Source organism: Parus major, chromosome 3 (assembly GCF_001522545.3).
Source record: "Parus major isolate Abel chromosome 3, Parus_major1.1, whole genome shotgun sequence".
NCBI lineage: Eukaryota > Metazoa > Chordata > Aves > Passeriformes > Paridae > Parus > Parus major.
Genome location: NC_031770.1, coordinates 70,002,021 through 70,027,132, shown reverse-complemented (window position 1 = coordinate 70,027,132; position 25,112 = coordinate 70,002,021).

Sequence of the window (25,112 nt, the reverse complement as noted above, 5' to 3'; positions counted from 1 at the left end):
CAACCTAGCTCTGCACCCACAGCTGAAATGAGGATATTTTTCAAGATACCAGATGAGTTTCCTACAGTTTCAAAACTTCCACTTCTCTCTCATTTGAAAAACTGTTGTTTTTTTTTCCATGGCAGTCATTTGCCTTTTTGTTTTTGCATACACAAGGATGATGAATGTGACAAGAAATGGAGCTGAATCATGGGTGAAGGTGGTCCAGGACATGCAGTGGAGGTGCAAAAAGTGACAAGGGACAGAGGCTGCCTTTCACTGTGGACTGGAGCCAGGCTAGGCAACCTGCAGACTCTTTCCAGCTGTACCACTGGCCCGTTGCTTAATCCACAGCAAGGTCTGTCACCTCTCTGCTTTCCTCATGTCCCCATCTTACCCAGTTGTATTGCAAGCCACCTGGGCCACACAGGGACCGTATCAAAATCCTGAGAGCTCTGTCCTGGCTGGTGGCTGATGGTTTCCTGGTGAGAGGGCAGGTGTCTCCAGCAGCAGGCAGATGTGGGGAGAGAAACAGCAAGCCTCTGTCTGATGCACATCAGCCCAGGATTCCCAGCTGGGAGGTGCTCTGTCCTGCACCCAGGCTGATGTATTCCCAGTCCAGTCTGGGAGCAGAGCCCAGCCTCAGCCCACAGGTAGGGACAGGAGGGAAGTGATTATTAGCTGGGTTCACTGTGCTCATCAGTCCTCTGCTCCGTGATTTCCAGACAGATGAAAAAGGTGGATCTGGAGCATGCTGCAGGCTGGCAGTTCTGGGGACTGGCTCTCATCCATCCAGTCTCACGACTATTCCATGCATTTGGTCTCCTCAAGGTTCAAAACTCCAATGCTGTAATCACAAGAGCAGGTAATTATAGAAAAATATAAGAACAACCAACTTTTTCAGCTAACAAAATCATATCCAGCCTCATTAATATTCCTTAATTTTCAGAACAGGTACAGGTTTGTGTGGCTGCAAGTTCGATTCTTAGCTTGACAGTAAAACCAAATTAACTTGATGCAAGTGTAATTGTGCCAGCACAAATATTTTGAGTTTGCTTTGATATCAGTGCAGAAATTTTTAAGTCAAAAGAGTCAGACAAACAAATTAAAGAAAATTAACCCCTTTTTCTTCTCAGCCATCTCTAATTGTTTATTCTGGCCCCTGCTCACCGTATTTTCTTTAGTCTTTTACATGGCTTCATTTAAGCAGGCTAGTCCCAAGCCAACAAGTTACATCTCTGTGATCCTGCAAGGTGCTGAGCGTTCTGCCTGTGATCCAGGAGAGATCAGAAGCTTTAACTTACCTTCATGTATTTGTGACTATTTCTGCATGGGAGAACTTGCTTTAATTCTTTGTGGTTTCAGGGCCAGCAGGTCAGTGTTTTGTGAAGTTCAGAGCATTTTTGGACCTTGATTCTCCACATCCACAGCTTGGACAAAATGTGCTCCAAAGCACAAAACTGTTGTAATTCCTTCTGTCCACCCAAAGTAGCTGTACAACAGTGTGAAGAAAAGGTTTGCATCAAATTCTGCTTGATAGGAAACATTTCTGCTTGGCTGAGCTTCCATTAGATGGATAGCTCAGTGAAAAGCATTTTTATGCCTAAAGATTTAACTTGCAAAAGTACATGGGCATCAATGAACTTTCTTTAAAACAGATTTCTTTAAATGCAGAACTCTTTTTCAGCTGAAACTCTGCCAACAACAACAAAAAAAAAGGATAATCATTGCTGACAGATTTTGTTAAGACTGCTTTTGTTTCCAAATTTTTATTCGATTTGTTGAAGCTCTTAAAAATGTATTTCTGCTTAAGACTCCTGAGACAAAAAAAAACATACACAGGGGCAAGGAGAGTGCTTATCTCAAACTGATACTGCTTTTTAATTATATATGCTACATGCTGCAGTAGGGCTGTGAAACCTTATGCAAATGAGTAACTTTGCACAGCTGAATCACCCTTGCTGAGCTAATTTTTATCAATTACACACATTCCAGCAGACCAATGAATTGTCTAAGACTTACTCATGTCCGTAAATCTTTGTAACTCTAGGGCTTTGTTTTCTTCCAGACAAAATCATAAAAGATGATGAAAAATAACAGTATAAGGAGAAATAAAGAGAAAGTAACTAAAGAGAGGGGGAAAAAAAATCACATACTTTTTGGTCTTATTCCAGGTAAGATAACTGTAGAGTTGACCTAAACAGAAGATCAGGCTCAACTGCATTAACTTTGTCAGTCATGGAGCACGTCAGCCAAATCCTAAACTCAGATCTTACTCAGGAGACTGTTCCCTAGTAAAACTCTAATAGCATTTGACCTAGAAATCTCAAGTACTGTAAAAGTAACAGAATTCCAGGGAAATAAATAGAGAGGGAATTCCAGACAGTAGGACTAGTAGCCTAGGGGTAAAAATGTTTTTTTTTGCAGATTCTGGCCTTAACTGTGTGAGCTTTTTACATTTTTACACATTTCCAGTACTTTGCTTACTTCACAGTAACCTGGCAAAAATGAGGTCAGACTAATACATTCCTCTGTTTTCCCTTGTAAAGTTACCATAGACTACAATATAAGGATAATCCTCCATTCTACATCTTAATGTAATTTCCATTCTTGAGGGAAGCATAAATGTATAAAAAGTATCAGGGCTTTCACCTTTCTTAACATGGCAAAATAAAGCCTCACTAAATGCAGTTTGTCCCACTGGGAAAAGTACTAAAAGGAGCTTTTGCCAAAGTTTGTCAGAACATGAGGTCAGCCTAACTAATTAGACTCCAGAAAAGTATTATGTGATTCTTAGACATAACCAATCCTGTTTGAAAGTCAAAATGTACAGTAAAAAATTACTTCAAAATTATTTAAAGCATTCAGAAAGTGGAATATTACATGTTCTATTTAATTTTAACTGCTGAAGAAAAATAAAGCCCAAACTCACTGCCTGTTTGCAGATGCAGCTCCAGCTTCAGCAAGGACCACTTTATGTTCCATCAACCTTCAGCAAGGCCATGAAGAGCTTTCTGCAAGTAAGTAAAAGGATTTAGCACCTCCACATTCTTAGGGAAATGCTACACTTCCACAAGAGGTTATACTAAAATATTCAGTAGCCAACCAAACCATATCCCCTTTCAAGAACTTGTTGAAAACTTTGCTCTGTGCTAGATTAAGTGTTAGGAGCTTGATGAGTGCTGGTACAAGATGCCTTGTTATTACTATTTGGGGAATAGGTTTCCTTCCAACCACCTCAAAGAATCTGACAATTTCTCCACTCTCTGGTCCACTCTATGCTGATTCATTTGAACTAATAAAAGTTGATGGACTGCAATTTTCTTGGGGGTCTGTAGGCTCAATTAAAGTGGTTGTTTAACATAAAGAATAAAAGACTATCTGAAACAAGAACTGGAGATGGCCACAATCTTTCTTTTTGAAAAATGGCACTGCAGTGAGTTACCCATTTAAGTGACTTTTGACACAGTCAATATTTAAACCTGAAAGGTGTTAAGATATCTTTAAAAGCAGTGTTAAGAGTAAACATGCTCAATATATCATCGAAGATTAACTGGACATGGGCTCCCCTTTGTTCTAGGTGCCATATGAAGAGAAAGTGAACTGAACAGCCTGAATCTAGACAGCTAAAATGGACACAGAACGAGTGCAAAAGGTTGAAGTAAAAAAATAATGGGTTTTTTGAAAGATGGGGAAACACAGACCATACTCCATACATTGGGAATGCTCCCATCCCCAAATGCATCTTCTGTCTTGTTCCTGTGCCATGCTGAGTTTTCAGGAATCCTCGTGGCCAAACAGGATCACAGTGTTTGTGGAAAAGTTGAAAGGCACATATTTGTTATTGCACAAGTCTTACAAAGCATCATGACAAACTACAGAGGTGTAAATGCACTTGCTTTAGTAGCTGAACAACAGCTTGGACTGTGACAGTCAGGTCAGATCTCTGGCAACAAAGGAATAAAAAACCATTTTGTTCCCTTTATATGACAGGAAGAGTGAAGGATGTGTCTAGTGAACAAATGGTAAGTAGCCATTCAGTGAATGGACCAAGGATACAAGACCATTTCTCCAGCTGAAGCCTCCAAGAATTTCTCTCTCATCTCCTTGTGCACAGATACTGAGTTTGGAGGAAATCACTGTGTTTTTCTTCATGACACCATCACTGCAGGGCTTCCCCCACACGGCTGCAGCTGAGCCATGATGATGGGGCAGAGAGTGGGACCAAATCTAGGAGGTGTATTTGTTCCTTTCCTTGAAGAAATGAAAGGAATAAATGCTGTCCTTGCTGCAGAGGTTCAGCATGTCAGTGGCTTTGATGTGGTCACACAGGCAGCTTGGGAGAAATATTTTAGACTCTTTTGACTGACTTCAAGGAAAAAAGTAATAAAAATGGCTTTACCATGTATAACAGCAGCACAAACTTGGGTCTGTTTTGCCTGTCACTGACATCATCAGCAAATCTCCAGGACTCACAACTCCAGGATTTCTAGGATCAAGCATCTTGTAAGCTCCCACTAACATTTTTGCTAGCAAATCTGACCAATCTGCTCCTTCACCATCCCAGCCCTCAATTACACTACAGGGACTGGAACAGTGAAAACCTGTCAAATAAAACTGTTAGAATAGACTTGCTTTTCAAAGGTATCAACCAAGCCCTTCAACAGCAGCAGGTCAGCCCATTTCACATCAAGCCCACACACTACAGGAAAACTAACCTGAGAGCTGGTTGATTTGGGATACACAACCTTCCTGTGAAGGCTGGTACATGGCACTGTGTGTGTGTGTGTGTGTGTGTGTTATCCATGCATTTCTTACTTCCACATCTCCTTCTTGGCAGAGCCTGAGTGTGACTATTCCTCTCACTTGGGCTGTCTGCACGGATGAGATGTTGGGGGAGCTTCATGCTCTCCTGACCTCCCTAGACTGGTCTCAAGAAGCTCTAGATTTCAATGAGGGCTGCAGCTGCAGCTGCAAAGTACTGATCTGGATCCAAATTTCCCAAAGTAGTGCTCAGATGATTTAGTTCCTTGTTGAAAGGAGCCAGCACTGAATTTTAAAACTGAAATCAGAGCCAAACTTCCTCAAAGTCTGGGAATGTTCTGATCTAGTGGGTTTGGTTTGAGCCCATCTCTAATATGAACCATATAGAAACAGGGCCCAAATCTGCTTTCATTTCCATTCACTTCACATGAGAACAGGTTAGAAAACTTTCTTGCAATGTAAGTTTGTCAGAAAAGGCCAGTAGGGTCAACCCTATAAATTGCAAGGAAAACTTCTCCAAGAACATATTTAAAAAGCTATATGGTTCTCATCCCAAAAAGATGTTTCTGATAATTTGCATTTTTATTGTTTCTATAAGGATTTATGCTGTTACCTGTTTCTTGGTGCACCATTTTTTTCATGACTTAGTGGCAGTTCTCTGACATATCGTGCAATTCTGAATATTGTTATTGAGGACATACCATCAAAGCATGATCCTAACTGATAGAGTCCATTCCTTTTGTGTTATGTGTGGCACCAGTGCCTAATATGAACTGTCTCATCCTTTTTCCAGCTCAATATGCAGCTTTGTGGGAAAATTTGACACTTAATGTACAGATATACTGTGAAATTTTGTATCATTCTAATAAAAATACAGGGATGAAATGCTATTCAAAATGTTAAATTCAAGTGTGATACATGCATATCCTGTCATTTTAAAACATCTTAAAAAGGAATTCTTCCCAAAATTTTGCTTCAAGGTGACATCTGGAATTGCTTGGTTTGACTTGATTTGGAAGAAAGGTGAGCAATGACTAGTGAGATGGAAGACTCAAACATGACCAGCTGAGCTTACCTGAATCTTCACAGAATGTCAGGGATTAGATCCAATTTACCTTGGAAATGTCTTTCACTTGGAAGTGAAAGAGCCTTTGCAGAAAAAACTGCAAACACACAAACAAAAATAAAACCCCTTTCTAAAATACCCCTAAATACAGACCAAATGTTGGTGTGACACAGATGATGTACCTGTCCTGGAGGGCCCCCAGCATGGCTTGACAGAGCAGAGGGGAAGCCAAACTCCAAGACTGCAGCTGGCCCTCAGAGCAGCCCCAGTGACTTGAAGCCTGATTTACTCTTGACAAAGCAAATTTTTTTCCAGTTTCATTGCTTAAGCTGCAAGGTCAGAGCAGCCTCAGTCCTACCTGTGAAGGAATGTACTACATGTCAGTCCAACACCTCCTGAGCCTCTTTTTTAAAGACCATGTGTTATTATGACGCGATACACGGAAAATCGCAGCCACAGATAAGTCCAAAAATGTACGAGCCCAGCTCAAATGTATGAGACCTGATGTTTTGGCAACTAACTCACTGCATAATGCAGGCCACAAATTTTCCTAAAAGATGTGCACTTCTGGCACATTAGTGCACACAGAGATCACAAAACAAACCTGGGGGAAATGACATGAGCAGTTGTAATTTTAAGTGTTGTTGTTCAGGGGCATTGGTATCAAGCAGCTTTTGACTACATGTTTTAGGTTTTTGTTTTTTTTGTTTTAGGCCATCCTAGGTAGAAACTTCCTGATTTGGGACCTTAGGTAATATTTTCATCCACTTACTTTTGGATTTAACATATTGTCTATGCTCAAGGCTTTGCTACCACCATCAAATAGCAGGCATACTTGCAGGAAATCACATTTCAGTCACCAACTGGTCATTTATTGTGGTTCATGCTTTAATTTGTATTTGCATTAAATTAAAATCATTACTGTGATTTTCTTAAATATTGATCAGATACAAGATTCCTTCCTATGAGAAACCATCCATCTTTCAACTGGACAATCCAGAAGCAGTAACTCGGAGCACCGATGTGACTCATGTTCATAACACACATGTAAGTGGCAGTAAAATTTGGGCTTAAAATTTGCATTAAAATTCTGGTGTAAGAAATAAGCCTCTTCCCTCAGTCTGCCTAAGCAAGCCAGGTGCTTCCAAACCCCTCCATTTTGCTCAAGATTCCCTAAGTAAAGCAGCATGCCTCTGTTTTTTCCAGCACCTATTGAGCTAGTATCATGACCGTGTTCCTCACACTATGGACAATTACTTTGTGCTGTAAATCAAGGGCTTCTGGAGTGCACCAGACTTACAACACATGCTCAGACCATCTGGGGAAGACATGCATATGGATTCCTCAAAATCTGCATTGACAAGGTTTCCGGAGTAAGGAAAAGGAGGATATGTCCAAGAAAACCCAGATGTATGATATCTTTAACTGAGTCTAATCTTGGGAGAAATTGTGGTAGGGCAGATTAGGTCACAGATGACCATAATTCTTAGAAAAATACCTCACAAAACTCTAATAATCAGCTATGGTGTGTATGCAAAATTTCAATCTCCATTTCAATGGAAACTGAGAGAACACATTCCAGATATAAAAAATTATTCTCCCCTGACAAGTTTCAAATCCTAGTGGCAATGCATGGAAGCACTAACACTTCTTAAAAGCAAAGGGACAAAAGGAAAAAAAAAATCAACTTCTTGCCAATGTAAAAAAATCAACTTCTTTCCTTAATGTCATTTTACAAAGAGATGGATACAGGTTGTTAGCATCTGCAAAAGCATCTAAAGGAGATATACACTTAGGAAGTGCTCAGCTAGAAATGTCAGAAAATTAATCCAGAATTGTAAACATCTGGCACAATCAGAAGTAACTGCTTAAACAAACCCTTATACAGGGCAGTACTAGACAAACTTTGCAATGCTGATGCTCTGTCCATAACAAAATGGGTTTAATTCAATTTAAGAGTCTTCACAGACGATTGTATCTTTTTAATTAAATTAATTTAAAAGCCTATTATATTTTTACTGGTGAAAATTTCATGCATAAGCCCAAGAATAAACAAACAAATAGAAAGATGCTAAGGAAGCAGGACAATAATATGCCTTTATGTGTAAGACAACTTGATTCATTGGAGTAGCATGGCAGAAGCAAACTTTTAAAAGGGACTTAAATGTGGTCAGTCTAATCCAAATCCAAATCTAGCCTGGTTGCTTCATTGTAATTGAGATCAGACTCTGATGCCACCAGCAAAAGCTACAAATAATCTTCTGAATACCATTATTTCACCCTTACATTTGTTGGCAGAGCTTCGGCGATATGTTTTGGAACCTGGGATGCCTCCTTCCCTGGATTGCTCCTGGCTGCTCCTGCTGGCAGGGGTGCACCGCTGGCCAGATGATGACTAAAGTAAAAGCAAACCCTGCCTTGCTGACGCTCTGCCTGTGGGGACACTGGGCAGAGTCCAGTCAGGGAACAAAGTCATCAGAAAGGGAACAAAGTGATCAAAGGTGTCTGCAGTACATAGGAGAAGAGGAAAACATGACTGGGAATAAATTCACAGGAGGAGAAGGTGTGACTGTGCTTTTCTAATTCTGTCCAGGACTCAGAAAGAGAGAGCCAGAAAAAAAAATAGCACTGGGGGAGTTTTTTTCTCATGGTATCTCCAGCCAAAAGCAAGTTGTTACCAGAAGTCTTCTGAGACACATTGAGTCAGGAGCAGGAAAAAAAAAAAAATAATGCTTTGGTACTTAAGGCAAGATGTAGATGGCTTGAGGCACCCACTTGCAAAGCTGTCTTCCAGAAAAACTCCACCCTGCAGCCACACAGCCCTGGAAGTGCCAGCATCCGTGGGGCTCCATGGAGTGCAGACACGGGCCTCTCCTACCCCACACCAAGCCACACAGTGTGAGCAAGCTTGGGCACTGGGATGAATCCCTGGCTACAGACTGTTAAACCTCCCAGGGACCAGGAAATATGAACTGGGAGGGCTTTGTCCACAGGCATCTGTGCTCTGAACAAAGCTACATCTCCACAGGCTGCTTCTCTCCTTTGCCAGCACAAGTACCATTTACCCCACTGGGGCTTTTCTCACATTTTATAGGCAAAACAGAATGCCTGACATGGAGCCAGTCCAGGAAAGGGATGGCTCAGCTTCTCTCAAGTCTTGAGTATTCCAGGGTGAGGGTCTTCTGCCGACTGGACAGGTTGCTCCCATTAGAGAGAGAGCAAATTATGGAACAAAGGTACTTGAGTTAGTACATCTACATCCTTAAAATAGCATGTAAGCAGTAAATAGCACCTCTGCAAAAGCAGGCACGGCACCCTAAAAGTGCTGTAATTTCTCTGGGCCTCATCCATGCTTTAGCTGCTCTCAGGATAAAGATGGTGCAACAGTAATATGGAGGAGAAGGCCTTGTTGTACACCCATGTGGGCTAGTTCAGGCAGGGCCTTTCCTGACATCCACACTGATCACAATTTTCTGGATATATTGCATGCATATAAATGTATTTGTACATGTAAGCATTTGTATGTACGCATTTTAAGATATGAATATATGTATACATATACTGTGTATATTTATTTAGATTGTGAAAAGACTAATTCATCCTGCATTAGCAGCACTTCAAAACCTCAAGCAGTGCTAGTGTGGGGATGGAAGCCTGCTGTTTATGTAGACTATTGTTAAATATAATTATTCCTTTAACTCATACCTCTCTTTTCATATAATACTCCAATGTCCAATCAAGGCACATCGCTGGTGGCTCAGCACTGTGTGTGCAATGGTGTGTGACGATGGTGATGACACCTGTCCCATCCATCTCTGGTATTGATACTAACATCAGCCTGTGCAAGACTTGCAAACAGCAATAAATAAGTTTGACACAGCTTTAGCAACACTTTGAGTTGTTTTGTTTTGTTTTAAAAAGGGAATTGAAAGCAGTACTAAATAAAATGAGAGGGGTCACAAGTCTGTGGCCAAAATGGAACAATAACCATAGTAAACTGTTGAGCAATAAGAAACAAGAAGAGTTTTTCTTTTATTTTCTTTTTTTTTTTGTTTATTTGTTTGTTTATTTGTTTTCTACCCTCCTTGAATGTTTTCCACTTCATGTCACCCAGTGGATTGTGGAAATTGATTCCATCTGGATATTTCCCAGTTATGTGTGCTGAGACACTGGCGGTCTTCAAGTTGGGCAGAGAAGTTGCCTCTGATTCAGATTTCTCATTACTTCTGTGGGAATGTTACTCTTTCCCTCTGTGATGGGCTGAATTTGTCCCATGGGGATGGGAGCTGCTAAAGAGTAAAGAGCTCCAGCATCCACCCAGTGGTGCCCAGTGGCTTCTGACCCAGTAGAAGTAAATTCCATGGCAGTCTATACATTGCAGCTGCCACAAACCACACCTCGTGGCAGAAAGGATGAGAGCTTCACTTTTTCTCCAAAATCTTAGTGCCTGATTTCCAGGCTGGCTGAGCTACCAAACACCAGCCATTTTAGCCAGCCTGTCAGGCAGTGAAGTCCAGACCTACCTGACAGCCACGTCCTGTACTGAGGAACAACACAACAAACTACCGAGCACAGCAACATTTTGAAATTATGCATTGAAGTGTCCAAAACAGGGTTGGGATCTCATTTTTTCAAACAGATTTTGACCTCTCACACCCAGAAAATCTCATAGACTGTTACTCAGGTGACTTTCCTTTAACACAGGCAGTAATAAAAGCCTTGAACCACTGTGAGGTCAGCGAGTGGTTCCACCTGCAAACTGAGTCCAGGAAGATCTGGAACCCAGCACCTGGGCAGGTGGAAGTCACAAGGCAAAACCTTTTCCTACATCCTTGTCCGAGAGAGGGACTTCCCCTGATCAGCTGCAGTATATGCAAGGATCTGCAAGTTGTCATCAAGTCATATATGTGTCGAGAAGAAACTGCTTTTAGTTGGACAAGGCTGACAATCACTCCTCTTTAATGGAAGAAATGTCAATGCATGCGTGATCTTTAGTAGAGCTACTCAAATGACTGCGAACAGTTTAAATAAAAGCAGGATTTGGCTCCAAATAGTCAGTAGCTTATGAATATCAATAGCATCTCAGTGGGTTAAGGGAAAAATACACTACAGGTGGCTTTCTAATTGACCAGAGAAAATTTTGGAAATTTAATCAACACATTTAGTCTGCACATGAACAATTCCTTTCACAGATGTTTTGTTAAGAGGCCCACAGGCCTTATGTTGAGGAAAAACTCCATTCAGAAATCTCTATTTTTCACTCACATTGTTGAGTGGAGAGAAAATAGATGCTTCAGTTGACAGTTGAGCTCCCATTTTGCCACACATGGCCTACATGTGAAGCAGCTACCAGTCCAACCCGGTACACTAACAAAAAGAGCACATAATGCAAGAGCAGGTTCCTAAAGGAAACAGGTAGAACACAAAATAGCAGGAAAATTATTAATATGATAAACATAGCCACTCGTGGCCTTTCTCAGATCTTTTGCAGGTATTCTCAGATCATCAAGACTCAAGTTCTCTGTGAAGGTATTAGACATAGAGTGTTTACTCCTTGATGTCTGTGAACAGCGTTTTCTGGAAAAAAAAATCTGTTATTTATTTTTTTGGTGTAGCATTTCATTAGATGTTACGAAAGAAAAGAAACTTTCTGCAAAAGTGGAAAAAAAAAGCAGCATTTCTGAATACCAAGTATCCATGTGAGATGTTTTTGTTTGTTCCTCCAGTGCAAGCCAAATCTTAATCTGCTCATTTTTATTACTGTTATTGATGCATCAGGAAAAAAAGTAAGCAAGCAGAGAGTGTTCTTTAAACAGATAATAAAATCCCTCATTCTCAAAATCTAAAACAGATTGCTTCATGCCTGAAAAAAATGGTCTCATCGTAGGCATTGTTTTACAAGGCAAATAGACTCTACTCATTTGTAAAATGAGGAACTTTCACAAAGAGTGAAAACCAAAAGTGCTGACACAAGAGAGGAAGAATGTTACCACAGTGTAATGTGAAGAAAAGAGACCCAAAAAAATCCAAATCTATACACTTTAAATCCTATGCATATATGCTAACACTTTTTTATGCGATTCAAATGTTTTAAGGGAAAGAAATAGAGATTTTTTTTTCTGGTCAAGGTGTTTTAGACCAGATTCACACGGGAAATATGTCCATATGTTCAGAAGTGTTTCTGCCACCTTCTCCTTCACATGTTTAAATCTGATTAGTTCTTCTGTTAAGGAAAATTAACCACACTTTGTAATTGCAAAATGCATATAGGTAGAATAGGCAAAAATATTCTAGTTATCAATGGCTTTTCTTCTGCCCCTTCCTTGTTGTTTCACTTATTGGAAAGACTTACCCCAAGACTGGACAGTGACTAGAAGAATGTTTCCCTTTTTATCAGTGGGAATGATTAGAAATTGCTGGAATATCTATACATAATAACAGTATAAAGAAGAACAGTTTTCTCTTTTAAGAATTTCCTACACCTTCCCCACTGAGAAGAAATGACCAAAAAAGACATTATGACTTTATTATGTGTGACATAATTTTTAGTCAAAAAAAAGAATGATGAGTTTATCATAATAATGAAAAACAAAAACCAACACAGAAAACAGAACTGAGGAAATTTTCCCAAGCTGTAATATTCCCATAACTACTTGTCTAGGTTTGAAAAAACAGGTGTCTGCCAAGGAAGGCAGGAGTTTTCCTTGAAATGGAAAAATGTAAACACACACACCTCCTTCCTGCTTCAGATTATTATAATTTTGAAATCAAGGAGCTCTCAGGCAAAGATATGGGAATAGAAATAACAGTTCTTTATTATTAACATAGAAATTAAAATGCAGTAGTGAAAAAAAATAAAAATAAAACAACCCACTGACACAGTCAGAATACAACTTGACACTCTGTTGGTCAGGGTATTGGTAGAAGTCAATTAAATGGTGGCTGCATTGCAGTGACAGATGTGGTTCTGTTGAAGCAGTGATCCTTTAGAAGGCTGTAGTTTTCCTCTGGAGGTCCAGTGCTGGTGTAGATGGGTCCAGTCTTGCTCTGGGAATCCAGTGGAGAAATGCTGACTGTGGTGTTCCAAGCCTCAGATTATATCCAGGTAGGAATGCTTGGCTCCTCCCCCTGGGTGGAGCATCTCCCAATGGGATAATGTAATTTAATCAGTCATGCAGTGAGACTCAATGGCCCATTAACAGAAGAGATCCCCCTGAAGGGAGGATGAGTCCTGGAAGAGATAAAGAACACTGCCCCAGCTAGTTTTAACAGATGGGAATAGAATACATACTTCTGGTTACATCTTGCATTGCAACCCAAGACACTACTTTAGAACTTGGTGGGGAAAAAAATGGCACCAAATTTTTCAACTTTGACTTCTAATTAGAAAAGCAATAACTTTCTACCTAGAAAAATAGGTATCTCTCTGCTTCCTGACCACTGTCCTGTATTTTGAAGCACATATTTTAAACACCCTGTGTCTTCATTGTGTCTTTGTCACAAACCAAGACTATGATCTAACGCTTAGTCAAGAGGGGATCTTCCTGGTCTGGGACCTTCTGGTATGTATCACACAAAGGCTCGATGAGCAAAGTCTCACATGTTTGTTTCAGACTGTGATGACCACCTTAAATTGACACCAGAAGAGATGCTGCCTTCTCCAGACAACAAACTGTTGAAACACCAAATTTTTTAATGAAACCAGAAGGCTCAAAAACCATACTGCCAGAAAAACATATTTCATCAACCACGTATTATAGTCAGAAAAGGCAGAAAACTTAGCAGTGAGTCAGGAAGGACGGTTATTTCAGATTTTAATAGTCATAGTAGCAATCCTATACTTATTTTTAGGGAAAAGCACAAACAGAGTAAAGGACCTCTCTCTAGAAGGTATATATAGACAAATAATCTCTTTTATGGGATTTTCCAGACAATGATAATAATGAAATGTTTTTAAAGTAACAAAATAATAATAATAATAATAACAATAACAATAATAACAATAATAGTAGTAGTAGGAACAGTAAGTTATCTCATCCAAACAAATGGGGTAAAAAACTGGTGCAGTTTCTTTAATAGCCATACTGTAATATTCACTTACTAGAGAGAAAACAGTAGCAGTAGGGATGTAGAAGGGTACTCAGCTCTTTACCTGATAGACCACAATTGTTGCAGTGGATTCTGAAGGCATTATGACAGGAGAGCAGAAGGATATAACAGAAATTATTGGAATTAGGTGCTTTGAGAAGGATTTTGAGAGAAGGCAACAGGAGCTGCATTCTCCTTAAGAAAAAGGTTCAGACTGGAGGCAACAGGGGTTGCCTTAAGAGAAAGGTTCAGAACTGTCTTGGAATTAAAGGGAAAGCCACAAAATGGCCATAAACCTCAGTTGTAGTGATATGGTGACATTTGGTGACATGGTGACAAGTTGTAAAAAGTCTTCAAAATAGGGATAAGATATTAATTTAGCTCAGAGATCAACCGGGATGGGGTTTGTCTAAAAATATATATTTTTTATCTTTTTTTCTTTATGGTTTGTTTCACATTTTGTGATTCCTGCTTTTTTCCTGTCACTGTTTGTTTAGCTGCCTTTCTCTTATGCTATTTTATTGTAGATAATGACTTAAAATTAGAGCTGCTGAATACATGTACTAATTGGAGAGCACCAAGGGGACTGAATTTCAGATTGGTTTAGATACCAATGGAGTTCCAGTAGAAACTGTATTTCTCAGATCTATGAAAAATAATTGCAGCTACTCAGGCACTGACATGTGAAAAGATACCTGCTCACTCAAGTTCAAAAATGTTTGCTATGTGTGTATAGTGAATTTATTGATTCACTATGATTTGAAACATATTTAGTTAATTGTACCTCTGAAATATTCTGTATTGAGTTTGATAATGAAGATAATAATATTCAGTGTTTTCTTTCTTCTCAGTTAATTAAGACTTGCTTTTCCATTTGAGATTTTAAAATATTGGAAGCAGTGGAATAGAAAGGTCTATTATAAATAGAATAGGAAGGCAGCCTGGCTAGACCTTCACACAGCTGTGCTTCTGTCTGCTTATTTTCATAGAATCATAGAACCACAGGGTGGTTTGGGTTGGAAGTGAACCTGAAGATCACCTAGGTACAAACCCCTGCCATGGGCTGGGACACCCATGGTTGCCCAAGGCACCATCCAATCAACCCAGCCTGGAACACTTCCCAGAATGAGGCATCCACAGCTTCTCAGGGCAACCTACTCCAGTGCCTCACCATTCAGTAAAAATTTTCTTCCTTATACTTAATCTAAACTTGCCCTGTTTCTCTTTTCCTATCACTACATGCCCCTGCAAAGTCTCTCCCCATGTTTCTTGTAGGCTCCCTTCAGGTGTTTGAAGACTGCAGTTATGCCACGCCAAAACCTTCCCTTCTCCAGGCTGAACAATCTCATTCTCTCAGCCTTTCCCTCATGGCATAGGTACTCCATTCCTCTAATCATTTTCTAAGAGTCTGTCAGCTAATGTCTTCTACCAGCTATGCAACAACAGTGGAAATCCAGAGTTAAATTTTCAGTTGCACATGAGTCATGATACACTTTGAATGAAATATTAAATTCCGAGGGTAGCCAAGATATTCTTATGTATCCTCATGAGCTGATAGCACTTGTCAGGACCTTCCTTTGATGCATAATGATGATCCCTATTAAAATTTCTTGAGTAAAGGCACAGCTGTAAGCCTTGATGAGCCTAGGAAATGGACTCCTCATTGCAATCTGCTTAAAGAAATACATTGTGCCTTGTGGAAGGAGAGAAGTCTGAATCAACAACAGCTTTCAAGAGAAGTGGGATGCAGCGAGACATTAAATAATGATGGTGACAGCAATTTGAGATGTCTGGAGAAGTCTGTAAGTAATTACAATAGAGATTTTCCTCTTGCAAGGTGTTTTGTTATCAGAAAGCCCAAGTTTTAACTTCCCTTCTCTGACACATGTAACACAAGAATGACGAATTACTGTTAAATTCACTACATGAATGTGCAATTCCCTTGATCTGTAGACATCATGTCAGTGTACAGCAATGGCTAGTGATGCATTGCATCTCACTGAAAAATGCCTCTAGTGGTTCTGGTGTAAGACAGCTCAAACACAGAGCTCACACATAAAGGAATAGGCTTGCCTTTAGTGTATGCTTCACTTGATACATTTAGGTTGAGTGATTACAACATCCTGGAACTAAAATGATAGGCTAATTAGGAGCTGGAATGAACTTCCCGAGTCACTGGGTTCATCATCTCCTGCCTTTACTGGAAGCCTTATATGTCTCCATAAAGCAGCAGAGCTTCAGCTGAAAGTTACTCAGTTTTTGCTGTTCCTCCCACACAAAGGCTGTTACACACCCTCCCAGCCTTGATGGTCAAAACTTTTCTTCTCTTTTCCTGCACAATTTCAGATCCCCTTTACACACATTTGTTCCTGTGCCAGCACTGGACTTTGATATATATAGCTCTTTTCCCTTTCCACTTTTTACTTCTTTGATTTATTTCTGGAAAGCAATTACAACCCTTTTTATCCTTCATTTTTTTAGGCTGAGAGAGATAAGACTTTTCTAATCTCCTCCTCCTGGAAGACAATGCTCTTTTCTCTCAATCCTCTCTGCACCTTCTTTGCATTGTTTCTCTTTGAATTTTCCCCTTCCTGAACATGGCTGACCAGAACAGTACATAACAATCCAGATAATTTTGTTATGTTTGTATTAGGATGACAATACTTCCCTCTCCTTTTTAGGGGTCTTCTTTAAGGCCATGTCATGCTGGTAGCTCACAGTAACCTATGACTACATATTCTCCCTCTTAATGCATTTCCAAAAGATGAGTTCCAATATGTGAAGAAATTATTGGCATTAATCCATAAAAACGTGATGACTTTGCACTAAATATTATTAAATTTCTCTTCATATGATGCCAGTCCTCAAGGTTATCGCAATCATTCTAGTATTGTTGTATCATCCTAGACCTCTTTGGCACTAAAAATGCCCAAACAAGTCACTAGAGAGAGTCTGAGGTGAGATCAACCCTCAGCACCAAGCCCCCCAGGAACTGCCCTTGTCTGCATCCTTCTAGGCATACCACTTCCTTTGCAATACTATGGTTGCCTCCTCCTTTCCCTAGCCCCCATACCATCCCATCTCTGTGCTATGATCCATGCTGCAGGATTATTCCTTTGATGAAGCTCAGAGAGATTATGCCTGTTGTAGTTTTTTCTTCTGGAAAGTCGATATTATACCACAGACAAATATGTATGGGATAATACAGCAATGCAAAATTTGTATTTCATCCCCTTTTCAGCATTCTTGATTGTTTCTAGTGCTCAACTGTTTGTCCTTCAGATTAAGACATATGTAAATACTGCCTGTAAAAAATTTCAGTGGCTACACCTGTTTTCCAAAACTAATCAGAGTTTGGGCAAGAATTTCACTGGCTCAAAAATTTGGATAGCTTTAATACACTGAAAAAAATTAAGCCTTCCCGAAAACTCTTTTTTTTTTTTTTTTTTTTTTTTAATTCACAACAGACTTTACATTTACAGGAAACCACTTCTAAAATGCACCAGATTGCAATATTTTCCATGTCAGCTATTTAAAGGGTTCCCAAGAGCTTTCCTTTTGCCTACCCTCCAAGCTTCCTTCTCCCAGTTCAGCCTGGAATTCCATAATAGTTGAGCTGATCCAATTTTTGCTCAAACCACTTTCACCGCTGGCAGTCACTAGCCTCATATGAAATAACTTTGTGAAGTTGACAAAAACTGGAATTTGATCTCCTATGCAGGTCCATGCTTTCCAAACACATTCTGGTAAAACTGGGAAGAGATTGCATCATTAAAGCCTGCAGTCAATTCAAAAGACTTTTCTCAGCTCTGCACCACACTTTGTGACTTTGCAAAGAAGCGTTCAGAAATTTCACACACAGCACAGACCACAGTTGCCCATTTCCTTCATCATCATAGGGTGGAATTAAAAACTTTTGGCCAAGCTGCCTAATAGGCAGCTGTTTGCAATTAGATGGAGCATTACATCCATTTCTTAACAAACTTCACAACCGGATAACTACAGCATGAGCAATATACAGTGAAAATTTGCCAGCATGTTTAACTTCTCTGCATTTCTGGTGGTTTCTGTACCTTGCCCTCATTTTTCCAGCCTGCTCACATGCTGTCTGACTCTTAGCTTTCCCACTCTGTTGCAATATGGCTGCTCAGAGATTTATGCAAGACTTTTGTCAGTCCTTACGTAGATGTGCAGCTCTGTGGCAGGACATAGGTTGCAAAATTAATGCATTTAATCTTTCTAAAAATAGCATTAGTGCCTGAACAGAAAGCCAGCGATAGCATGTTTTTTTATATACTGCACTTTCATTTCCCCTGCTAAATTGAGGTTAAATACCACTCATCTTGTTCACACGAATAGTCTTACTGACGTGGTTTTGCACAGAAAATTAAGAAATCATTTTCACCAGTCTTTCTTCCAGGAGCAGAAATAATGTGAGTGGTACTTCTGAAGGAGCAATTGCATCTGCTACTCCTTAAAAGAATATGTCTCAAAATAAGAGACAGAATATGTCTTTTGTTAAAGCCTACATACCAGAAAACACATCTAAGTTCAAAAGTTATAAATTCTGCAAATACATGTATTCTAAAAGACAAATTAATAGAATTCCTGCTTCCCATTAGTTATTCTGCTCTCTGGAAGGCTCCAATATCCATAGATATATCAAGAACCATAATATTAATGCAACTGGCCTTAAGGCAAATTCAAAGAGCAGTAAGATGAGCATTATTGCATTCAGCCTGTAATAATACATTTGCTGAATTTCCTCTTTCCCTGTCTATGAAAATGAACAGTGTAGGCAGGCCTTGATGATTTTACTCTCTAGAGAAGAACAAAATTGTACAAATGTGGCATACAGAGCAAGGGCAAGGTGAAGGGTGGCAAAGATCTCACTTCTTCTGTGGACTGAAGGGAGGCACTGAGGGGTGTCATTTAAGAAAGACAGAAGATCAGTTTGATTTGACAGTCGAGCAAATAAGAAGACAGTAGGACTGTCACACAAGACTGACATAAACTGGGGTAGAACAAGCAGATAAAAGGAAGAGCAGGTTACTCTAAGATGCCAGGTATGAAATTATTAATATGTGTGGGTTCCCCCCATGGATCCTTGCTATTTTTTTACAGGGAAAATTGGTGGGAAACAGCCCTGCTGAGATGATGACCATAAGTGCTTCTTTTCAACTCACCATCTCTGTCCAAGTGACCAAGTGAAGGACAAGCTTCCAGGATTTGTTGTCTAACAAGAGGCAGCAGCTCCCACAGTGATACAGGCTGGTGTAAGCAGAGCAGAAAGAGGTAGGACACAGTGAATTCTGCATATCTCCCAGTGCCAGGGTTAAAAATCTGAAGTTTTCAATGGGTGTTAATAAAAGAAGCACAGTCAATGTGGTTCAGGGACAGGAAAGCATGCATTTAGAAAGAAGCTGATACTCCTTATATTAGCAATGTCTAATCTTTTATTAGCCTTTCTCCATCTACTCAAAATCTGACATTTAAGCCTACTTTGCTGTTCACCTTCTGTCCAAATTCACGAGGCACTTAGCACAGCTGGTAGATTCAGAGTGCAAAATGTAATTTTGGGCCTATATGTGAAAAAGATGAAGGAGGAGATAACCAAAGCTATGACCATTTACTGGCTACCATTCATAATTTTCTATCTTACAGAGCTGTATTTTCAAAGATGGTCTTCCAAAACCCCACATGTTTAAATTCCATCTTTATCCAGGGATCTGAATTATGGGTTCAAAATTTTGTAAACTGGATAGTTTCCGGATTTCAAAGAATTTATTCTCTGGTATCCTAACCGTCATCTCATTTCAGTCACTGATAACCTTGTGCTGACAACAATGGGAACAGGAATTACTTTTTCTGAAAGAAGCAGGACAAAGGAGCTATCTTAAAAGAACTAACTTCAAAGGAAGGAGGTCAAATAACCTGCTGTCGCATAACACATCATTACATTGGCATTCTCCTTGGCTCTTGCATTTAAACTTTGTAGAGAGGATAAGGATACTAAAAAATAACACTCGGAGTTTCCACTTCCTATTAGTTACTGTGCTTTACTGGAAGAAATTGATATCTGTGAATGTGTCATGGGATGCAATATTACTGACAATTTTATCTGGAAAGAACCGGCACATGTTTTTCCCCTCTCCCATCCCTATGCGTATGTTTTGTGACACAGGGTTTTCTCTCTTTTCCTGCATTCAAGAGCATGTCCAGTCTAACTGCCAAAGCCTATTTGTTCACAGAGATAAGCCTAGTCTTCAAACAATCAGTGCAGAGAAATTTTTGAAAATCATATTATATCAAAAATCTTTAAAATCAGCATTCAAAATCACTAGCCAAAACTGAAAACAGCAAACTTCCTTCAGACACTCCATCATACCCCTTCCTCTGAAAGTCATGATTGCCTTAACCAAGCTAAATTAGCATCTCAGAGGTGATTTCATGTGGCAGAATTTAAAATATATCAGTTTGAAAATACTTCTGTGCCACAGGAGGTTTGTATTTTTAGCATTTTATTCTCCCTGACCAGACTGCGTCTCCTATAGTCTCCACATACATGGCCATACTGTATCTCAGAAGTACTACGATTTTCCAGCAGCACCATTTCCCTGTAAAGTAGCACATAAGACACGTAAGTACCTCTTAGAGTACACAGGAGAGACTTAGGTTTGTCAGACTTCTAAGTTTGGTATAACTAATTGCACAAGACAGGCACAGTGCATTGCCTGCAGTGCGCTCCCTTGCTTTCCTAAATGTGATGTCTGACTTTTCTGCTGTACTACCAAGTGAACAGTGCTCAGAGAAGTCCCTTGCAGCCCATACATATCACAATCAGTGCCCAGGCACACTCCCATCACCTACACAAAATCCTGGAGGAGAGAAGGGAGCCATTTGTTCATTCCCACCTTTTTAACATTATAGGTTCATGGCTAGGGCACAGGTGTAGAAGGATTGGGACACAATGTCGCATTGCCTCTTATTCCTAGTGGGACTTAAACCCACTCAGTAAGTGCTTAAACAGTGTTTGCAGACCTGGCTTTCATATCATGGTCTGATGAGCGTGCATTCAGATGAAGATGGAATAGATGCCACAGAAGAAATAAAAGTATTTCCAATACATAATTTTGTAGCCCTTTGTTATTGGTAATTAACAAATAACAATTGTTAATTTTATTTGGTAATCTTCTCACCTAACCTACCTGGTATTATGGATCCTACCTGCAGGAGCTGTAGCCTTTGCATCCACTGCCTTATTGCAGTCTCATCCAGCAACTTTCTCAGGTTTTATTTTTTTCCTTTTCTCTCCTTAAATACATGTTCTGATAGAAAATATACTGGTCTATGAGAACTTCTTCATTTCTTTGTGGAAACCATTACTCTAAAACACACAAGCAATGACCTACTAGTGAGCATCCACAGTTAACACGCCAGCCAACCATCTTGGTTTCAGAGAAGTTTGTCTCTGTAGTGTGAAAAAGAAAATGCGTGAGTCAGCCATGAGAGAATGAAAGCCAAGGTCAGGGCAATTCCCAGGAGCTCTCCCTGGTTACAATAAAGGAAGCTTGCAAAAAGCTGGAATTAAATTAATCTAAACAGATGTTAATGTAACTGAGATTCGAAATTGGCCCTGAACATACCTCTGTGGAGATATTATACTTCTAGGTTAAATGTGAAAAAAATGTTCTTTTGTAATTATCATCTCATTGTTAGGCAGCAGATCTTACTACAAACATTTGATGTTTGTCACTGACAAGAAGGTTTTATCCTTCTCACATGATGTGACACAATCTCTGGCCCCAGACTCAGAATATATCAGCTGATGTCAACACTTTCTCCTTCCATGTTCTAAATATTGCTGATCTGGCCAAGTTTCATTTCACTGAAAAGACCACTTTCTTTCCTGACTTTGTGGAAGAGAGAAACTTGTTAGGGTTCAGACATGATACCTGCATCTCTGTCCATTTAGACTGCAACCTCTGCAGTTTTCAGCTGAAAACTTCCCTACATCACAAGGAAGCCAGGCAGAGAAATGTGAATTTGCTGTTGGGCTACAAACTCTTAACTTCATTGCCTCTTCTTCTCTGACCGTGTCTTGTCTCTTGCTCGGGATCACTCTGCCAAAAAAGGTACTCCTGGAAAGAGCTGCAAGAGTGAAATAAAATCTTTACAAACATTGTGCTGAACCAAAATACTGAATTTCAAGATGTCATTCCCATCCCCTTTAAGTCAGTCCCGCAAAAGTGCTGAGTTAATGTTTATGATAAACATTTAATTAGGATAAACGTTTTTTTGAGTTGCAGCCAAAACAGAGCTCAGAGCTCAAAGCTCAGAGTTGCCACAGCAACTATATTAAATGCAAGTGATACAACAGGGTGTCTGACAACCATTAGTTTCTGTCTTCTCTGATCCTATCTAATGTACATGGTTTCCACCTCAGGGTGTTCAGGACACGCTTATTTGGTTTCGTTCAGTGTCTTTCTATGTACACAAACGAATATTTTGTTCTATATCCCTTTTTTATGAATTAGTCTAAATCAAAACACCTCCAAGAAAAAAAAAAAAAATGTGTATGAAGTTACCTGTCACAAGTAGTTTTTCCACTCAAATTTCACTTTATTTGTCTTCTCAGAGTTCCTCCTTTATATGTTCTCCTTCATTTATCTTCCTTACGTTGTGCTTCCTGTTCGTCTGCAGGAGTTATTGGCACTATAATAACAGGGTATTCTTTTTTCACTTAGGATGCGAACAATATTGTGCTCCTTCACATGAAAAGACTTCCTGAAAATATAGAAAATTTGGTTGAGGGATTCAAACATGATGACTCTGAGAACTCACTGGCTACACTGAGGAGTTTACATGGGTTTTAGAAATTAGCCTGCTCTGAGAATGTCTCTGTACAAATCTGAGTATTTTTTAGGCAGGAACCACAAGATCAGGAAACTTCAAAGCATAGCAATACATTTGAAATGGCAAGATGTTTTAACAGGAAGTCCCTTTTGTGGATAGGCGACTTCCAATACTAATTTCTTATTCAATTAAGCTCTTTCCTTTGGGCCAAAAGGAAAATTACTTCACACGAGGAATTTCAAGTTGGCCCTTTGGAGGGCACATTCTGCTCCTGGCGAAAGCAAGCGAGAGGGAAGAAAAACCACGTAATGGAAAATGTTGTATGCTTTCTCCTATAATTGAAGCTGTTGGTCAGATACTCTAGGGTAGCAAGTTGCTTTTGCTTTAGGCCCCATGCTCACCTGGAGTATTATCTGGGTGTAACCAAATCCCTGTCCTTCACTGTGAATGCTGCATAACTCAGTAGGTATCTAAGAATATGGCAAAATGGGAAAAGAGAGCCACAGGGCTCAGCAGGGAAAGAGCAGGAAGAGAAGGAGGGAGAAGGTGCAAGAAGGCAGACATGGGGTGTGAGCTCAGGAAGGGGCACAAGAAAGAGGCAGAATGCTGCCCCAGGCATTTCATCTTGGTCTGGTCCCATGGGATGGGTGAAGGGGGCTCCTGGCTGGACTAGTCTGGATCATCCAGACTAAGGCTTACTAATAAAGGGAAAAGTCTCCATGGCAAAGCAGGCCTTCCACTGGGGAATTCCCCAAACATCTGCTCTGCCCAAAGCTTCCCTTTTCTCAAGATGCCAAAAAAAGCAGGGAGGGGGGAAGGGAAACAGACTTTCATTATTTCAGTCACCATTTTGGACTGAAATGCAATATACAAATTTTGTTCTAATTTTCGGTTCCCACACCCTTTTTCTTCACCAGATAGGAACTTTTGGCTTAGGTGCTGCCAATAATCTTCCTCATCTGTACCAGCTTCAGTTTTCCAACCACCCCCATCACTTTTTCATCCACTCTGGTATAATTTATTGCTATAAGTAGTATAACTTACAACAGTACCGTGCTTTCCACCTCTGAGTTCACCATTTGTCCAGATATGGAAGGATTTTGGACTGGTAAGTCGGAAGTGGCTCCATTCCCCTCCCTGCCCACTCAGCAGCCTGCAGCTGGTAAAACACATGTACCTAGGCCTGAATACATCCTTTTTCCTCTGTGCAGGTATGCAAAAGAAGTAGACAGATCCGCATGGAAAAGGCAACCCAGGTACAACTACCTCATGTAGCTGCAGTTTACCCTTGTTTAATAAAGAGAAGACAAATGCTCTTCTTTGATGAATCCATCCACAGATATTACCTGCACCTATGCTGTAATTCTCCCCTTATGAAATTCTCACTAACTCCCCTTCTTCACAGCAGCACAGTTCAGCTCCACTCACACACAAGTGTTTTGAAAGACCTCAGTGCTTTCCTTTTGCTTGATGTTTAAACCAGGAACTTCAGCCTGTGCACATTCCCTGTATTGGAACAAGGGCTATGGTTCTGATAGATGTCCAGGATATTACAGACTAAACCAGTATGAACATTTATTTCCAGTGAACAGGTCTTCATTTAACAAAATTGCATGCATATTATGAACTTAAGAAAAGAAATATCTGAATTATATGTTTAATTAATCCTCCGGAGACAATAGTCCAACAATACATGTGTTCAATGTTATTATTCCTGTGTCCAGAAATTACAGTACAAACTGATCATTTGAGGCAAAACTAAATCCCTGTTGGCAAATGGACAGCATTTGTTGACTAGCTAAATAAATTGTACATTTAGTTTGCCAAAAATGTCTGATGGGCCAAAAAAAGGCCTTTTTGAAATCATTCCGTTTTGGAAAAGAGAAGTACTAAAAGATCGTAATGTTTTTGTGGAAAACATTAACCCCAAAATTTGAAACAGCTGAAGGATGTGCAGAAGTGATGCTGTTACTCATACCTTATTTTACTGGAATTTCAGGGTGGTAGATTTCGAGGCATATCAGTCAGGCTGCTGTGACCTGGCTTTAGAACAGCAGCTGGTCCTCTCTTCATACCCAGGACAGGTCTTCACCTTTTTTACTGTGAGGCTCCAGGGGAAATCCTGGCCAGCCATCAGGCCTTGCAGTAGCATCCCTGCACCCTGGAGGGAGTTTCCCATGCCCGAGACCTGGAAGGCGAATGCTAAGAAACTCTGAGCTGGAAAGAACAATGGGGATGGGAATTATTGCAGGATTTTTCTTGACTTCATCTTCATAGTCAGGGCCTGGGAAACACAGGGGTAGGACCCTCTACAGAGAACTTAGTCAGAAGCAAGGAGAGTGAAGCCTGAAGGTGCTCC